The sequence below is a fragment of the Hyla sarda genome, chromosome 4 (assembly GCF_029499605.1).
Source record: "Hyla sarda isolate aHylSar1 chromosome 4, aHylSar1.hap1, whole genome shotgun sequence".
Lineage (NCBI taxonomy): Eukaryota > Metazoa > Chordata > Amphibia > Anura > Hylidae > Hyla > Hyla sarda.
Window position 1 is genome coordinate 313552256 of NC_079192.1, and position 12063 is coordinate 313564318.

Genomic DNA, 12063 nt, shown 5'->3' on the forward strand with positions numbered 1-12063 from the left:
ATCTGGCCAAAATATGTATGTGATATAATAGCATTTTAGTTATGACACATGCTGTAAAGAGGTCATACAGACAACCACTCCAGAATTGGTCCAGGCTTGGTGAAGGTGAAAGTAAAGGTGAGCATAGTATTAGTGGGACTGGTGGTGGTAGGTGTGGTGGTGAAATATTAAGGCATCCTAGTCGAGCTGAGGTGAGCAATGAGCCCATGATCTGAAATCAGAAGTTCACATTGAGAGGATTGTTGGGGACAATTAGGAGGCGTTTGATGATGTCAGAGATGAAAAACAGAGCTAAGCAAGGGCCAAAACATCTGTATGTATGTAAGATGTAGGCCTGCTGGTATGATCAGCTCAGGAGTATGGGGACAGTGACATATCTGAGAAAAAACCTTCCAGGGGAGGGGAACAGTGGCGTTGCGACCGGGGTGCGCGGGGTGCGGCCCGCACCGGGTGACACCATCCTGATGGGGTTACACCAGGCACGCCCCCTTGACTAACAGCACTCCCCCCATCCTCAGTTGCGCTGTCTCCGTACTAGCAGCACCCCCCATCCTCCCTTGCGCTGTCTCCGTACAAGCAGCATCCCCCCCCCCACCGGTCCTCACTGGTTGCGCCTCCGTACTAGCACCCATCAGCAAAGCCCCCACGCCCGTCACCTGCACAGTGAACCGGCCTGCGCCCCCACGTCTTCTGTTGCGTTGGCCCGACGTCCCTCCGCAGGGCCGCGCTGGAGGACGTAACGTCACTCGCAGGGCGCCCGGAGAGAAGGAGCGCTGCGCTGGATGGGTGAGTGTGTGTGTCTGTCTCTATCTCTGTCTGTGTGTCTCTGTCTGTGTGTGACTCTGTGTGTGTGTGTGACTCTGTGTGTGTGACTCTGTGTGACTCTGTGTGTGTGACTGTGTGTTACTCTCTGTGTGTGTGACTGTGTGTGACTCTCTGTGTGTGTAACTGTGTGTGTGTGTGACTTTGTGTGTGTGACTTTGTGTGTGTGACTCTCTGTCTGTGTGTGACTCTCTGTGTGTGACTCTGTGTGTGTGACTTTCTGTGTGTGACTGTGTGTGACTGTGTGTGTGACTGTGTGTGACTCTTTCTGTGTGTGTCTCTCTCTCTGTCTGTGAGTGTGTGTCTCTCTGACTGTGTGTGTGTGTGTCTCTATCTATCTGTGTGTGTGTTTTGATTTTTTGTGTGGGGGGAGGGGGGTTTGTTTGAACCGGCGATCTAATGTGGGGAGACTTTGACCTATTGTGGGGAACATGCAAGGGAACCTGCGGCCTAATGGGGGGAATTTGTGATGCCTAATGTGGGGACACTATGGTACCTAATGTTGGGAAACTGCTACCTAATGTGCGAAAGCTGCTACATAATGTGGGGAAACTGCTACCTAATGTGGGGAATCTGTGCTACCTAATGTGGGGAAACTGCTACCTAATGTATTGAATCTGTGCTACCTAATGTGGGGAATCTGTGCTACCTAATGTGTGGAATCTGTGCTACCTAATGTGGGGAATCTATGCTACCTAATGTGGGGAATCTGTGCTACCTAATGTGGGTAATCTGTGCTACCTAATGTGGGGAATCTGTGCTACCTAATGTAGGGAATCTCTGCTACCTGATGTGTGGAATCTGTGCTACCTAATGTGGGGAATCTATGCTACCTAATGTGTGGAATCTGTGCTACCTAATGTGGGGAATCTGTGCTACCTAATGTAGGGAAATTAGTACCTAATGTGGGATAACTGGTACCAAATGTGGGGAATCTATGCTACCTAATGTGGGGAAACTGCTACCTACCTAATGTGGGGGAACTGCTGCCTACCTAAAGTGGGGGAACTGCTGCCTACCTAATGCTCCCCCCCTGGCAGTAGCACCCTCATCATCCACCAGCAAACCCGCCCCCCCCAAGCAGCAACACCTCCACCAGCAGATCCTGATGGTGAATGATGGGGGTGCTACTGCCAGGAGGATGATCCTGCCGATGGATGATGGAGGTGATACTACCAGGGGGAGGGCCAGTAGCACCCTCGTCATCCTCCAGCAACACCCCCCCAGTACTAGCACCCCCATCATCCACTAGCAACACCACCAGAGGGTACAGTATGTGTTGGTATTATATTCAGAGGGTACAGTATGTGTTAGTATTATATTCAGAGGGTACAGTATGTGTTGGTATTATATTCAGAATGTACAGTGTGTGGTAGTATTATATTCAGTGGGTATGGTGTCTGGAAGGTTTATAGTCAAATAATGCAGTGCATAGTAGTATTATTATATTTAGAGGATACAGTGTCTGGCAGGTTTATAATAATACTTGTTTTCATTTAGAGGATCAGAATGTGCACATAGTGAGGAGGCGGAGGAGGCGTCTGGGCATCACATTCTGCAGAGAGAAGATTTAGCTGGACCTGGCGGTATGTACCAGCTGAATTAGATAAGGAAAGATTATAGGAAAGACATCACCTGTAATAATATATCATTGTGTATTCTTCTCACTATGTCCCATCAGAGCTGTAGTCACTTGTCAGTTCTACAGTTATGATGAGTGAAACTACAACTCCCAGCATAACCTTACCACTGCATAAAAGGGTACTCTACTGGAAAACATTTTTTTAAATCAACTGGTGCTACAAAGTTTAACATATATATAAATTACTTCTATTTAAAAATCTTAATCCTTCCAGTACTTATTAGCTGCTGTATAAGTGATTCACAGGAAGTTCTTTTCTTTTTAAATTTATTTCTGTCTGACCACAGTGCTCTGTGCTGACACCTCTGTCCATGTCAAGAACTGTCCATAGTAGGAGCAAATCCCCATTGCAAATCTATCCTGCTCTGGACAGTTCCTAACATGGACAGAGGTGTCAGCAAAGAGCACTGTGGTCAGACTGGAAAGAACTACACAACTTCCTGTGGAGCATACAACAGCTTATAAGTACTGAAAGGATTAAGATTTTAAATAGAAGTAATTTAAAAATCTGTTTAACTTTCTGGCACCAGTTGATATAAAAGAAAATGTTTTCCAGTGGAGTGCCCCTTTAAGTAATTCTGGGAGCTGCATATTTAAATGGTGAAAACTGCTTTAACACTTTCCCATTCTGTGGCAACTGGTATATTTGATTATTATACTGGAATTTCTCACAATGCGACAACAGTGGTGTCTGTCACCACAGGCTAAAAACTTACTGGGGGGTAGGTATGGGGTGACACCATTTTCTACCACACCGGGTGACACCAACCCTAGCAACGCCACTGGGCGGGAACTGTAGGTGTTGGTGTGCCTATCTCTTTACCGTATTCTGATCAATTTATGTGGGCGGGCAGGGACCTAAAAATGTAGCCGACAATAATAGTAATGTAGAAAGGGCCCATTTATATGTTAAAATAATGTATTTTTTATAATTGAGTTTTTACAATTGTATTTTATATTGTGTTTAACCCCTTAACGACCACGGACGTAAATGTACATCCTGGCTTGGCGGTACTTTACACACCAGGATGTACATTTACGTCCTGTGTATGACCGAGAGCATCTGAGCAGTGCTCGTGTCATACACGGCAGGTTCCGGCTGATAGCAGCCGGGGACCAATCAGTAATGGCCGACATTAAATTAGATGATCAGATTGCCCGCAGCGCTGCCGCGGCGATCCGATGATCTGTAATGGCGTACGGAGGTCCCCTCACCTGCCTCCCTCCGTCTCCCAGCATCCCGAGATCAAGCAGACCAGAGCAGGAGATAGCCGATAATACTGAGCAGTGCTATGTCCTATGCATGGCACTGAACAGTATTAGCAATCAATAAAAATAAAAATTGTCAGTTTTTCCCATTTTACCCCCAAAAAGCGTAATTTTTTAAATAAACATATTTGGTATCACTGCGTGCATAAATGTCCGATCAAAATATAATGTTAATGATCCCGTACGGTGAACGGCGTAAACGTAAAAAATAAAAAAAATCCAAATATGCAGCTTTTTTGGCACGTTTTATTCCCCAAACAATTTATAAAAAATTATTTAAAAGTTTTATATATGCAAATGTGGAATCAATAAGTGACGGTGCAAAAAATGAGCCCTCATACCGCCCTATATACAGAAAAATGAAAAAGTTATAGGTGGTCAAAATAGGGCAATTTTAGATTACTGATTTTGTAAAAAAAAAAAAGTTTTAGATTTTTTTTAAGCGGTGCAAAAATATAAAAGTATCTAGCCATGGGTATCATTTTAATCGTATTGACCCACAGAATAAAGAACACATGTCATTTCTACGGTAAATTGTACAGTGTGAATACGAAATTTTAGCATTTTAATGATGGCATCTAAAGGATTAATGTGGACATTTCCCTCATCCGTAATGTTTAGCATTAGCCATGGGTCCCGGCTGCTAACCAGGTATGAAGTGCACTCACCTCCAGAGCACGCTTCATAGACCTGGAGCGGGTGCAGGGTGTACATTTAGGCCCTGCGTTCCTATAATATGGTACTCCGACGGAAAACTATGTTTTTTAAATTACTTATTTTTAAAATCTTAATCTTTAGTACTTATCAGCTGCTGTATGCTCCACAGGAAGTTCTTTTCATTTTTCATTTCTTTTCTGTCTGACTACAGTGCTCTCTGCTGACACCTCTGTTTATGTCAGGAACTGTCCAGAGCAGGAGAGGTTTGCAATGGGGATTTGCTCCTGCTCTGGACAGTTCCTGACATGAACAGAGGTGTCAGCAGAGAGCACTGTGGTCAGAAAGAAATGAAATTCAAAAAGAAAAGAACTTCCTGTGGATCATACAGCAGCTGATAAGTACTGGAAGGATTAAGATTTTTAAATTGAAGTCATTTACAAATCTAATTAACTTTCTGGTGCCAGTTGATCTAAAAAAAATTACCCCTTTAACCCCTTAAGGACGCAGGACGTAAATGTACGTCCTGGTGAGGTGGTACTTAACGCACCAGGACGTACATTTACGTCCTAAGAATAACCGTGGGCATCGGAGCGATGCCCGTGTCATGCGCGGCTGATCCCGGCTGCTGATCACAGCCAGGGACCCGCCGGCAATGGCCGACGCCCGCGATCTCGCGGGCGTCCGCCATTAACCCCTCAGGTGCCGGGATCAATACAGATCCCGGCATCTGCGGCAGTTCGCCATTTAAATGAACGATCGGATCACCCGCAGCGCTGCTGCGGGGATCCGATCATTCATAACGCCGCACGGAGGTCGCCTCTCCTTCCTCCGTGCGGCTCCCGGCGTCTCCTGCTCTGGTCTGTGATCGAGCAGACCAGAGCAGAAGATGACCGAAATACTGATCTGTTCTATGTCCTATACATAGAACAGATCAGTATTAGCAATCATGGTATTGCTATGAATAGTCCCCTATGGGGACTATTCAAGTGTAAAAAAAATTGTAAAAAAATTTTAAGTAAAAGTAAAAAAAAAGTGAAAAATCCCCTCCCCCAATAAAAAAGTAAAACGTCCGTTTTTTCCTATTTTACCCCCAAAAAGCGTAAAAAACTTTTTTTATAGACATATTTGGTATCGCCGCGTGCGTAAATGTCCGAACTATTAAAATAAAATGTTAATGATCCCGTACGGTGAACGGCGTGAACGAAAAAAAATAAAAAAAGTCCAAAATTCCTACTTTTTTAATACATTTTATTAAAAAAAATTATAAAAGATGTATTAAAAGTTTTTTATATTCAAATGTGGTATCAAAAAAAAGTACAGATCATGGCGCAAAAAATGAGCCCCCATACTGCCGCTTATACGGAAAAATAAAAAAGTTAGAGGTCATCAAAATAAAGGGATTATAAACGTACTAATTTGGTTAAAAAGTTTGTGATTTTTTTTAAGCGCAACAATAATATAAAAGTATATAATAATGTGTATCATTTTAATCGTATTGACCCTCAAAATAAAGAACACATGTCATTTTTACCATAAATTGTACGGCGTGAAAACAAAACCTTCCAAAATTAGCAAAATTGCATTTTTCGTTTTAATTTCCCCACAAAAATAGTGTTTTTTGGTTGCGCCATACATTTTATGATATAATGAGTGATGTCATTACAAAGGACAACTGGTCGCGCAAAAAACAAGCCCTCATACTAGTCTGTGGATGAAAATATAAAAGAGTTATGATTTTTAGAAGGCGAGGAGGAAAAAATGAAAACGTAAAAATTAAAAATGGGCTGAGTCCTTAAGGGGTTAAGTGGCATGCCATAGAATGTTGTTGTTTTTTTTTTTTTTTTTTATGGGAATAAAAGATGCTAAACTATGCATACTATGCATGACATGAAATGCAATACAGTGGTTTCTCAAGTTACAATATCACTATTAATATTAATGAATTAATTAATTTGTTCCAAGTTGTAAGTTGCAAATATTGTATCTTGAGACCAAATCTCTATGAAAAACTGGTAATTCATTTTGAGCCCCAAAATGTCAATCCAAAATTATAGTAAATTAAGTAAATTATAGTAAATTAAGTAAATCCTTACATATGAAAACTAAAAGTACTAACTGTAAATACCGTATTTTTCCAATAGGAGCGGCGTGTGTAGCGACGTGATGACGGCGACGGAGAGCGTGGACCCCGTCCGGAGCGTCGGGGACACCACGGGGACGCGGCGACAGCGATGGAGCGACATCCAGGGCAGCGATGAGGAGCAGTGACGGGTCCGGAGCAGCGGGGACACGTGAGTATTATCTCCTATACCAGTGGTCTTCAACCTGCGGACCTCCAGATGTTGCAAAACTACAACTCCCAGCATGCCCGGACAGCCATCCAGCAGCTGCCAGGCCGATGATGCTGACAGATATACTGGGGGGCTAGATATACAGCGCTCTATGCCCTCCCCACAACACTTTTAACCCTTTAAGGACGCAGCCCTTTTTCACCTTTAGGACTGAGCCCTTTTTCGCATTAATTCGCTGAGTCACTTTACGAATTAATAACGCGAAAACGCTTTTACCGAATATTCTGATTCTGAGATTGTTTTTTCGTGACATATTCTACTTTATTTTGGTGGAAAATTTTCGGCGTTAATTGCATCCTTTCTTGGTGAAAAATCCAAAAATTTCATGAAAATTTAGCATTTTTCTAACTTTGAAGCTCTCTACTTGTAAGAAAAATCGATATTCGAAATAAATTTTATTTTTCTTCACAAATACAATATGTCCACTTTATGTTGGCATCATAAAATGGACATATTTTTGCTTTTTGAAAAAATTAGAGGGCTTCAAAGTAGAGCAGCAATTTTCAAAAATGTCATGAAAATTGCTAAATCTGAAGGGACAGATGTTACAGAACTACAACTCCCAGCATGCCTGGGCAGTCGAGGCATGCTGAGAGTTGTAGTTTGGCAACATCTGGAGGGCTACTGTTTGGGCACCACTGTAACAGTGGTCTCCAAACTGTGGCCCTCCAGATGTTGCAAAACTACAACTCCTAGCATGCCCAGACAGCCTTTGGCTGTCTGGGCATGCTGGGAGTTGCAGTTTGGCTTTCCTAGTGGTTGCTACAGTAAAGATCGTTTTACTTTCACTTTTAATTCCCCCCCCCCACACCGTCGATTCCCTACCTGAGCAAAGATCCAGCAGGCTCCAGCAAAGATCCCAGGTCCCCAGGCATCTTCTCCTGCAGGTACGGCCTCCATCTTCTTCCCAGATCCCCTCGACATCCAGGGGGCGGGCAGAACGGGGGGTTGCCATGGCAACCCCCTGTCCTGCGCTGCCATTGGTCAGAACTCCGCTCTGACTAATGGCAGGGGACAGGAGGAGATTGCAGCTTTGCGACCTCACTCCTATCCCTTAGGCTGATCGGGGCTGTTGCTGACAGCTCCGATCAGCCCTATTTTCCGGGTGATCAGGTCACCAGAGACCCGATCAGCCCGGAATTGGAGAAAATCGCATGTCTGAATTGACATGCGATTTTCTCCGATCGCCGACATGGGGGGGTCTCAGAACCCCCCTGGGCGATGTGCCGGGGTGCCTGCTGAATGATTTCAGCAGGCATCCGGCTCTGGTCCCCAACCGGCTAGCGGTGGGGACCGGATTTCCCACAGACATATGGATACGCCCTCGGTCCTTAAGGACTCGGAATGCAGGGCGTATCCATAAGCCCTGTGTCCTGAAGAGGTTAATATACATATGTCCCCTCACATTGTCCATTTAAAAAACCCCGCTGGGATCCCTGAATGGCTCCTCAGTACCGGCCATTCAGAGCTCCCAGCGAGGAATTTAAAAATGAAAGTTAAAACACACAATACATCGCAGGGTTGCAGAGCACGACGCCCGCTCCCCTGCTTATATAACTTCTGATTGGATCGGGTGTCAGAAGTGAGACCCTGTGCGATCAATCCCTCAGCCCCTGTACTACAACCCCCATCATGGAACAGACTCTGTTCCATGATGGGGGTAGTAGTACAACCACTTATGTAACCTCCCCAGCCACCAGCAGACTCCTGCAGCTGGGGAACTACTACTCCCATCATGGAAACAAGTCTATTTCATCATGGGAGTAGTAGTAGTCCTGGCTGTGGGAGTCAGAGGTGTTTTCAAACGTCTGTACATGACGGATGTTATAACGGGTTTTAACGGATGAATATGCCCATAATTTGGACAGACATTATTCAGCCGTTAGCATCCCTTAATTCACCCGTTATTAAATGTCTGAAAACAATACATCATAACGGCCGTTTATTAACGGGTGAACTTTATAGTGGGCTCAGACAAAATGTTACAGTAATGCCAAGCCTGCACCAGTATCCAAAAGTGATGGATACTTATCTGCATTGGCACTGAACATGCATTTTTGTAGTGCATGCATGTCAAATGCACTCCAGGAGTCTTGGCTGTGGGGGCCCAATGTGCAATAAAGCGTGTACTTTAACAAAAAAATATGTAACAAATCATGTAATAAACAGGGACTAAAAAGACTAAGGTGAAAAGCTGAATCTTGAATTATTGAAATAAAAGGTATAATAAAAGTATATAATGGTAAATGGGCACTGTCATAAAAATGTTTTTGCTATTGCACGCCTTATGGTAAATAAATTAAATATTTATATGTTTATGTGTTTAAAAAGGCTGCCACTAGGTTTCTCCCTACTTGTCCAGAGCAAATTTCCCCCTATCTTTTGCACAGACTTTGGACTACAAAATCGGGAAATGTAGTCTGGAGTGCTGAGGGGGGGGGGGGGGGGGGGGTGTACAGCCTTAGCCAATCATAGCTCATTTCACACTGAACTGCTCTGGGCTGTGTGTAGAAATAATAAATAAATAAAGGCAGGAGGTGGCTTATCATGATGGGGCAGTGAACTGGGAGGATTCAAAAATGTAACAAGATCATGAGAGGTACTCTTTCATAGATAGCACATAAACACGGACGGGATTTGAAAATGCAAAAGAAGATATGGGAAAAAAGTAATAGCCAAAGTGTTACTGTAATTTAGTAAAAATGTTTGATATGTCATAAAGTCATTTCAAAAGATTTCTTTGGTGGGGCTCTGGGTGTTCAGACTTCCACCAATCGCTAGAACAAGTAGAAAGAAGCAATCAGCTAAATTCTTTTCTCCCCAGCTCACTGATCCTCATCTTGTGACAGGAGATGGATTCTATGGTAAGTGTATGAAGCCCATCTCCTGCACCCAGCAGGTTAGGGCTTAGCTGAACATTTCTCCCAGCTAATTCTAGTGATTGGTGGGGGGTCTGAACACCCAGACCCCAACTGATTAAAACTTTTAAAATGTCTCTGTAATGACAGTCTCTGTAATCTCTAGAATAATGTTTATCTAAATACCAAATGTCTTTTCCATGGATATGTTCCTTATGGTTCACAAAACAAGAGCATCTTTATTTCACTTTAAAACATCACAAATTTTGAATAATAGTTATTGGTCAAAACGAGTGCCAGATACGATGTAGTGCTACTGCTAAATATACACCAATAACCAGTAGAAAAGATGAAGTTGGCACTCACCACTTGATGAAGAAAAAAGCTTTATTTCACATGTACAGGTACAAACACCAGCGGCAGGGCACTGATCACATGTGTAACGCCCCTACGCCTGTGTTCAGCTCCCTGCCGCTGGTGTTTGTACCTGAACGCATGAAATAAAGCGTTTTTCTTCATCAAGTGGTAAGTCTTTTCTACTGGTTATTGTGGAATACATATATCTACAAGATATATCTACATACTCCTTGACAAAGCCGGTCACGGTGAAACGCGTTGGAGGTGATTGCAGGGACGTGGAACCTATCTTCTTTTTACATGTGGGGTCAAGTATTTACATTCTGACACCTTCACTTTTAGCACCTTATTTTTTGTTTTCTTGCACTGCTTTTTTTACATTTATTGTATACACTTATATTTCTGTGTTGCACATTGCACTTTATGCATATTTATTTTTAAGGTTAAACACACTTTTTATGCTTTAAACTGAGTGTCACATTGCACGTATTTTATAGCAACAGGTGCTTTTATGATCCATTGGTGATCAGTTGACCCCGACATTAACGCCTTTCTTTTTTACATCCTTTTTTACATCCTTTTCCCGTCCCTGCTATCTTTTGCATTTTTTAAGTTCATTTATTTACATATATATATATATATATATATATATATATAAAATATTTTTTTAAATAATTATACACATTATCAAATTGCGCTAATGATTACTATTTTTATGTATGTTGTATAGCTATATATTATTATCAATCTTTTTTGCTTGTGTATGATATATGTATTTTTTGTAAAATAAAACTATATTTATTAAACTTGATGGTTATTGATTTATCAGATTAATATATTGCTTATTCATTTTATTATATACATTTTTTATTCTTGGTGGGTTTACCCTATACGCTGTAGTGGCGTATTTATAGGTTTTTTATATATCTACAAGATGCAAGAAGATACAAGTGCACTGGTGTCCACAGCAGCGCTGATTTTTCCTGCCAGAATTAGAGTTATATTCAGGGAAAGTGCTGCCAAAATATTCCTATGTGTTTCACATGCTAAATATATACATTATGGTTAGAGATGAGCAAATTCTTGAAAAATTCAATTCGGCCAATTGGCAAAATTTTTGAAAAAATATGGTTCAAACCTAATTTATTCGCGGCGAATCTATATTAAAAATGGCTATTTCTGGACTACACAGAGCCTCAATAGGCATATGGAGTGTGCTGGGGTAGTGAAATAATACTGTTATTCAGTATGACATGCAGATTACAGTCATCACTTTTAGAATCACTGCCGCAGAGCGGCACAATGACAGAGCCTCGAGGTGGCATCAGTATGATGAGACCATATAGGGGCTGAATTACACAGCGTGGAGGTGTTTGCAGGATGAGGAGACCATATAGTGGCTAAATGACAAAGCTTAGATGTGACTGAAGCATGAGGAGACCATATAGTGGCTGAATGAAGCAGCATGGAGGTGTTGGCAGCATGAGACCAAATAGTGGCTGAATGACACAGCGTGGAGGTGTTGGCAGCATGAGGAGACCATATAGTGGCTAAATGACATAGCATGGAGGTGTTGGTAGCATGAGGAGACCATATAGTGGCTGAATGACACAGCTTGGATGTGGCTGAAGCATGAGGAGACCATATAGTGGCTGAATGACACAGCATGGAGGTGTTGGCAGCATGAGGAGACCATATAGTGGCTAAATGACACAGCGTGGAGGTGTTGGTAGCATGAGGAGACCATATAGTGGCTGAATGACACAGCTAGGATGTGGCTGAAGCATGAGGAGACCATATAGTGGCTGAATGACACAGCGTGGAGGTGTTGGCAGCATGAGGAGACCATAAAGTGGCTGAGTGACACAGCGTGGAGCAGCATGAGTAGACTCTAGGGCTTCACAATCCCTAAGATTAAAAAATTAGTTTTAAAATTTATATTGAATTATTATGGTAGCACTAGCTACCATAAAAATTTTTAGGCCCAAGCCCAGCAGCATCAGTAAACCATATATTGTCTGAATGACACAGCCTGGAGGTGGCTGAAGTATGAGGAGACCATATAGTGTCTGAATGGCACAGCCTGGAGTTGGCAGAAGCATGAGGA

At 42.6% G+C, this 12063-nt stretch overlaps 1 long non-coding RNA gene across 1 annotated transcript in view; it reads left to right on the forward strand.

Moving 5' to 3' along the window:
- LOC130367042 (uncharacterized) overlaps positions 1-2402 on the forward strand; it is a 50143-nt gene extending 47741 nt beyond the window's left edge. Inside the window, exon 3 of the long non-coding RNA XR_008892052.1 lies at positions 2323-2402. This is a non-coding gene — a long non-coding RNA (uncharacterized LOC130367042). The remainder of the gene's footprint in view (positions 1-2322) is intronic.
- The last annotated feature ends 9661 nt before the right edge of the window (positions 2403-12063 follow it).